Source organism: Chlorocebus sabaeus, chromosome 14 (assembly GCF_047675955.1).
Source record: "Chlorocebus sabaeus isolate Y175 chromosome 14, mChlSab1.0.hap1, whole genome shotgun sequence".
Lineage (NCBI taxonomy): Eukaryota > Metazoa > Chordata > Mammalia > Primates > Cercopithecidae > Chlorocebus > Chlorocebus sabaeus.
Window position 1 is genome coordinate 46,425,071 of NC_132917.1, and position 7,336 is coordinate 46,432,406.

Consider the following 7,336-nt stretch of genomic DNA (forward strand, 5'->3'; position numbering starts at 1 on the left):
TAAGACCCTGCCTCAAAAAAAAAAGCCAAGCTCAGTGGCTCATGCCTATGGTGGCGCACACCTGTAGTTCCAGCTACTCGGGTGCCTGAGGTGGGAGAATCACTTGTGCCTAGGAGGTGGAGGTTGCAGTGAGCCATGATGACACTACTGCACTTCAGCCTGGGCAACAGAGTGAGACTCTGTCTCAAAAAATATATATATATAGATGTAAGATAGCTCATAACAGTCTTTGTGATCTTTGCTGCATCTATATTTGAAAAAATAGAAGAAATGGATAGTTTCCTTAAAAAAATAATAATTGAAACATCAGAATGAAGTGGTTTTATAGGCAAGTTATACCAAAATTCTAATAACAGCTAATTCCAAGCTTGCACAACTTTTTCAAACAATGAAAAAACGAGAATACTCACAACTCATTTAAAAGGCTAGTTACCAAAACCAAGCAAGTATTATAAAGAAAGGAAAATGATGGACTGGGCACAGTGGCTCATGCCTATAATCCCAGCATTTTGGGAGGCCAAGGCAGGTGGATCACCTGAGATCAGGAGTTCAAGACCATCTTGGCCAATATGGTGAAACCCCATCTCTACTAAAAATAAATAAATTAGCCGGGTGTGGTGGCACACGCCTGTAATCCCAGCTACTCGGGAGGCTGAGGCAGAATTGCTTGAACCCGGATAACAGAGGTTGCAGTGAGCTGAGGTTGTGCCACTTAACTCCAGCCTTGGCAAGAAAGCAAAATTCCATCTCAAAAAAACAAAATGACGGGTAATTATCACTGATGAGCAAAGACATTAGAAAAAAAATATGAAATAGAAATTGAGACATGAACAATAGAAGGAAAAGTTCTGACATATACCCCAAGTTCTAGAAGAACTTATTCTCTCTACCTTTATATATATTTAAAATTTTTCTTTTTTTTCTTTTTTTCTTTTTTTTTTTTTTTTTTTTTGAGATGGAATCTCGCTCTGTCGCCCAGGCTGGAGTGCAGTGGTGCGATCTCAGCTCACTGCAATCTCTGCCTCCTGGGTTCAAGCGATTCTCCTGCCTCAGCCTCTTGAGTAGCTGGGATTACAGGCACCTGCCACCATGCCCAGCTAATCTTTGTATTTTTAGTAGAGATGGGGTTTCACCATATTGGCCAAGCTGGTCTTGAACTCCTGACCTTGTGATCCACCCGCCTCAGCCTCCCAAAGTACTGGGATTACAGGCGTGAGCCACCACTCCCGGCCTAAAATTTTTCATAACATACCTGCTCTACCACATGTCAAAGTGTATTTTAAAGCTGAAATATTGAGACAATATGCACCAACACAAAAACAGACCAGGAGTAGGAAACTACATAGATGTAAAAGTGACATATGAAACAGGTAGTATTGTAGATCACTGGGGAAATTCGTCAGTAAGTTCAAACTGGATTCCTATCTCTTAACCATACATGCACGCACAAAAAAATCAAACCCACACAAAAAAAGACAAAACCATTAGACAACAACTATGAATGAGGTTCCATGTTTCAAAATTAATTTAACTTTTTTTGTGGTTTCGACTTTGTTTTTGCTTCCACATCATTCACTTGAAGAACCAACTTCCTTCAGTAACATTCTTTCAGCGTCATTTTTGATGAGATTAATATTTGCCAGACACTTTCAAATGCCAAGGATACAATAGTGAGCAAGACAAGCTGTCTGCCTGCACAGAGCTTGTGGTGACTATGCGAAGGTACATAGTAACGAAATAAACAAGATGCACTTTCAAACGCCAAGGATACAATAGTGAGCAAGACAAGCTGTCTGCCTGCACAGAGCTTGTGGTGACTATGCGAAGGTACATAGTAACGAAATAAACAAGATGCTTACAGAGTGTGAAAAGTGACAGAGAGTAACTGAGTGAGGAGTGTGGTCAGAGTAGGCCTCGCTAAAGCAGAGACATTAGAGCTGACACTTAAAAGATCAGACAGAATTGGACATTTCAAGAGGGAAGGGTGTGCATAAGAACAGAGTGAGAAATGTCTTTGTGGGGAGATGTGAAGTGTGTGTTGTGTGCCTTGAAAACTTCCTCGGGTCTTGTAATACCCCCGGCATTTTTCAGGCCCTTCCTTACTGCCTGCTGCCACCTCTGTGGAGGTAACTGGCGTAGCCTACTTCATATTATTGTTTTTTACTGTCACCAAATCTATCAATCATATGGTTAATATTTTCTGCAATTTTTATATATAAATTAGCATGAAAGTTTTAACATGAAAGCGTAGGAGCAAGCACAAACCTATCTGTGCCGAAAGAGGGCAAAACAAAATAAAAGTTCCTAAGAGAAGATAAGCTACACAAAGTCATAGATTTGACTTCAGCGTTTTGGAAAGTATACAAGAATGCCTTTCTAGAAAGTTAGCAGGCAAAGTAACGAATGAGTATTGGGGAGCATAGCACTTGCTATAGTCTAGACATGCGGCTAGCCGGTACTGTAGGCTATGTACTGACCATTCACTGGTCATGTACCATGGACCATGTACAGCAGCAGGAATTTGGCTTCTAAACTCAATCTTAACTACCCCCAGCTCTGAGGAATGGGTCAGAGAAAACATGTCTATAGGATGAAATGAGTATCTTCAGCTGATCCAAGCTGTAAGGTGTGGAGGAGAACACATGAATTTTATCAGGACATGATCTAGGCAAGGCGAATACAGATAATCTTGGTCAGGTTCAGATTTAAAAATGAAAAAGGATAATGGCAGCAAGCATGTTGGTGATGATAGCCCCCAGTGTACCTGTCTCTTAAGACTCACTCTAATATGAACTGATTGTATGTACACCTGGTGCACAGCTGTCACCTTTGAATTTCCCTACACCTCTCTTCCATGTTGAATGTCCTGTTTCTTTATCACTATGTCTTTTTCTTAGTTTGCTTAGTTTGGTTGGTTTGTTTTGAGGCAGTGTCTTGCTCTGTCGCCCAGACTGGAGTGCAGCGGTGCGATCACAGCTCACTGCAGCCTTGACTTCCCAGGGCTCAAGCATTCCTCCTGCCTCAGCCTTCCAAGTAGCTGGAACAACAGACATGCGCCACCACACTCGAGTAATTTTTTCATTTTTTTTTAGAGACAGGATCTCACTATGTTGCCCAGTACAGTCTTGAACTCCTGGGCTCAAGTGATCCTCCCACCTCAGCTTCCCAAACAGTCCATTGTTTTCCTGGAGCACATCCTCCAGTAAATTCCTGATCGAGGATACATGGAGGGTAAAATTTTGAGACCTTGGATTTCTAGAATTTGTTTTTATTCTACCTTCATGTTTGATCGATAGTTTGGTAAGGTATCAAATTCAAATTAAAAAGCACTTGCCTTCAGAATCTTGAAGGCATTGCTCTATTATCTTTTAGATCCCAGTGTCGCTGTTGAAAGAAGCCATTGTGATTTCAGATCCTTTATTGCTCCCCACCCCCATGCAAACTTGTAGCGTCTTTCATTCATCCTCAGTATTTCATGATGACTTGTTTTACGGTGAGTCTATTTTTGTCCAATATACTAGATACTCAATAGGCCCTTTTAATCTAGACACCAATGTCCTTTAAGAAAATTTTCTTAAAGTAGTATGTGTCCATTTTCTCCCCTTCGAATTTTCTGTTCTTTCCAAAACTCCTTTTATTGAGATGTCACACAAATTTTAATCTTTTCTCTACCATTCCCCTTTGTGTGCATGTGTGTTTGCAGTTTGCTCTACTTTATAGGAGATTTCCTCACTTTATCTTGTCACATGTCTATAGTTTTTCATTTCTTCTATCTTGTGTATTTATAATTTCTAAGATTTTGCTGTTATTGTTCTATGATTTTTTAGAGTATTTTTGTTCCATGGGTATACTAGCTTTTCTTCTGCTTATGAGTATAGTGACAGTTTTTTTTTTAATGGAGCTTTATGGCCCAGCATATGATTTATCTTGGTGAATGTTCCATGTGCTTGAAAAAAATACCAATCTTGCTCTTGTTGGATCAGTGTTCTAGAAATGTCAATAGGTCAGATTAGTCGATACTGTTATTTAGTTCTGTGGCTTTACTGATTTTTTTTTCCCACTTGTTCTATCAGTTACTGAGACAGGCAGATTAAGTCTTCAACTATAATAGATTTTTCTGTTTCTCCTTGCAGTTCTTTCAGTTTTCATTTCATATATTTTGAGGGTCTTTTTAAAAATGCATACACATTTAAGATTTTTATGTCCTCTTGGCTGGGCGCAGTGGCTCAAGCCTGTAATCCCAGCACTTTGGGAGGCCGAGACGGGCGGATCACGAGGTCAGGAGATCGAGACCATCCTGGCTAACACAGTGAAACCCCGTCTCTACTAAAAAATGCAAAAAACTAGCCGGCCGAGGTGGCAGGTGCCTGTAGTCCCAGCTACTCGGGAGGCTGAGGCAGGAGAATGGCGGGAACCTGGGAGGCAGAGCTTGCAGTGAGCTGAGATCTGGCCACTGCACTCCAGCCTGGGCAACAGAGCGAGACTCTGTCTCAAAAAAAAAAAAAAAAAAAAGATTTTATGTCCTCTTTGTGAATTAATCCTTCATCATTATTAAATATCCCTCATTATCCCTGGTAATATTTTTTGTATTGAAGTCTACTTTGTCTGATATTAATATAACCATTCTGGCTTTCTTATAATCAGTGTTTTTATGACATATATTTTTACATGATTTTACTTTTAATCTACCTATGCCTTTATGTTTAAAGTGGGCTTCTTGTATACAGCATATATTTGGGTATTATTTTTTATCCAGTCTGACTTTTAGAAAAAATTCAGCCTGTCTGTGAAGTGTTTAGATTATTTTCATTTAGTGTAACTATTCAGTGGTTAGATTGAAAGGTTGAAATCTAATAACTTGCTACTTGTTTATTTGTCCTACCTGTTCTTTGTGCCTGTTTTCCTCTTTTTGTGCTTTCTTTTGGGTTGAGTTTTTTTTTTTTTTTTTTTTTTTTTTTATGATGGTGTCTCGCTCTGCTGCCCAGGCTGAAATGCAGTGGCATGATCTCAGCTCACTGCAAACTCTGCCTCCTGGGTTCAAGTGATTCTCCTGCGTCAGCCTCCCAAATAGCTGGGATTATGGGCATGTGCCACCATGCCCAGCTAATTTTTTTTTTTTGTATATTTAGTAGAGATGGGGTTTCACCATCTTTATTGGCCAGACTGGTCTTGAACTCCTTACCTTGTGATCCACCCACTTTCACCTCCCAAAGTGCTGGGATTACAGACGTGAGCTACCACGCCCGAGCCACCACGCCTGGCCTAATCTGTGTTTCTTCACTCAGTAAGATTAACAATATCTGCTTGGGTGTGGAATGTGTCTTCAGGACTCACCCCTCTCAGGAATCACAGTCCTGTGCAGCCTGCTACTCAATATTAGAAGATACTTTCTAAATATCCCAGTTTTCTAGTTGCTTAGGGCAAGAAGGTAAATCTGGTCCCTCACAGTCAGTCATGGCCATAAGTGGAAATAGATTATAGTTTTTTAAAGTTTTCATCTTCCTGTAGAGTCTCCAAGTTGCTGTTTTCTTTTTGTTTAGATCTGTTTGTTGTTAGAGGTTTTCCTCAGATGTCTGGTCATTTCTTGTTGTCTGCTCTTTCTTTCTTTCTTTCTTTTTCAGGTCTTACTCTCTCACCCAGGCTGGAGTGCAGTGGCACACTCATGGCTCACTGCGGCCTCAACTTCCCCAGCTCAGGTGATCCTCCCACCTCAGCCTCCCAGGTAGCTGGGATCACAGGTGCATGCCACCACGTCCAGCTAATTTTTGTATTTTTGCATTTTTGTAGAGATGGGATTTCACCATGTTGCCCAAGCTGGTCTCAAACTCCTGGGTTCAAGCAGTCTGCCCACCTCGGCCTCCCAAAGTGCTGGGATTACAGGCGTGAGCCACTGCACCTGGCAGCTTGCTCACTCTTAATTGAGTGGGAGGACTATTGGGTTGTTTGAAAACTGTGCTTGTATTTGTGGTCCAATTGACCATGAGTTTAACATAAGGCAGAGTTTATCAACAGTGACACTAATGATATTTTGGACTGGATAATTCTTTGTTGTGGGAGGCATTTGTTGTGCATTATAGGATATTTAGCAGCATCCTTGGGCTCTATCAACTAGATGCCAGTAGCACACCTCTACTCCTACCCCCAGTTTTATGGCAATCAAAAATGTCTTCGGGATGGGTGCAGTGGCTCATGCCTATAATCCCAAGACTTTGGGAGGCCGAGGCAGGCGGATCACCTGAGATCACGAGTTCGAGACCAGCATGGTGAAACCCCATCTCTACTAAAAATACAAAAATTAGCCGGGTGTGGTGGCACACACCTATAGTCCCAGCTACTCGGGAGGCTGAGGCAGGAGAATTGCTTGAACCCGGGAGGCAGAGGTTGCAGTGAGCCAAGATCGCACCACTGCACTCTGGCCTGGGTGGCAGAGTGAGACTCTGTCTCAAAAAAAAAAAAAAAAGTCTCCAGACATTGCCATATACCTCCAATTGAGAAACACTAATAGAAGAGTATCTATCTAGGATGTTTGTGAGGAAACTCTTGAAGTCGGTGTGTTTAAGTGGTTCATATTGAGATAGTCATATTCTCCAGAAAATAGCCCTGTCATTTCTGTTGCCTGAAGAATAAAGTGCGGGAAGAGAGCAGGGAGCTCAACTAGTCAATACATATACCTTCACTTATTCTCCCTACTTTAAGTACTTCGTGCTCGCCCTCAACTGTGCCTGGTGTTCCTTCACCCAGAAACCATCTGTTTTCCCCTCTCTGGAACCTAAACCTGGAGACATTGGCCAGAGTGTGGGAGGAACAATCAACCAGTGGTACAGAGTGGGGGAAAGGAGAAATCCAGGAACTCACCTGACTCTCAGCCTTCATTCAACCAGTCTTCCTTAATCCAACATCCCAGTTCACCCCACTTCTAGAGGTCTCATCAACTCTTGAGCATTTTGACAATACTGGAGTGCATATTGAATTTGTTCTTATATTTACTTAATGTCCATTTACAATGTGGTTTTTCAAGCCTGCCAAGTAGATTACCACTTATCTCTCTGCTTTCCACCCTCCAAAATTTGGCTCCTTTGATATATTTTTTCACATCGTTATCCTTAGGGTTTATGCTAGCCCCACCGCCCCCACCCATACTTTTTGTATAGTTTTAGTGGAAACACTTGGGAAGGATCAAAATTAAATGTGTTTCGGCCAAGCGCTATGATTCACGCCTGTAATCCCAACACTTTGGGAGGCTGAAGCAGGCAGATCACTTGAGATCGGGAGTTTGAGACCAGCCTGGCCAACATGGCGAAACCCCGTCTCTGCGAAAAATACAGAATTAACGGGG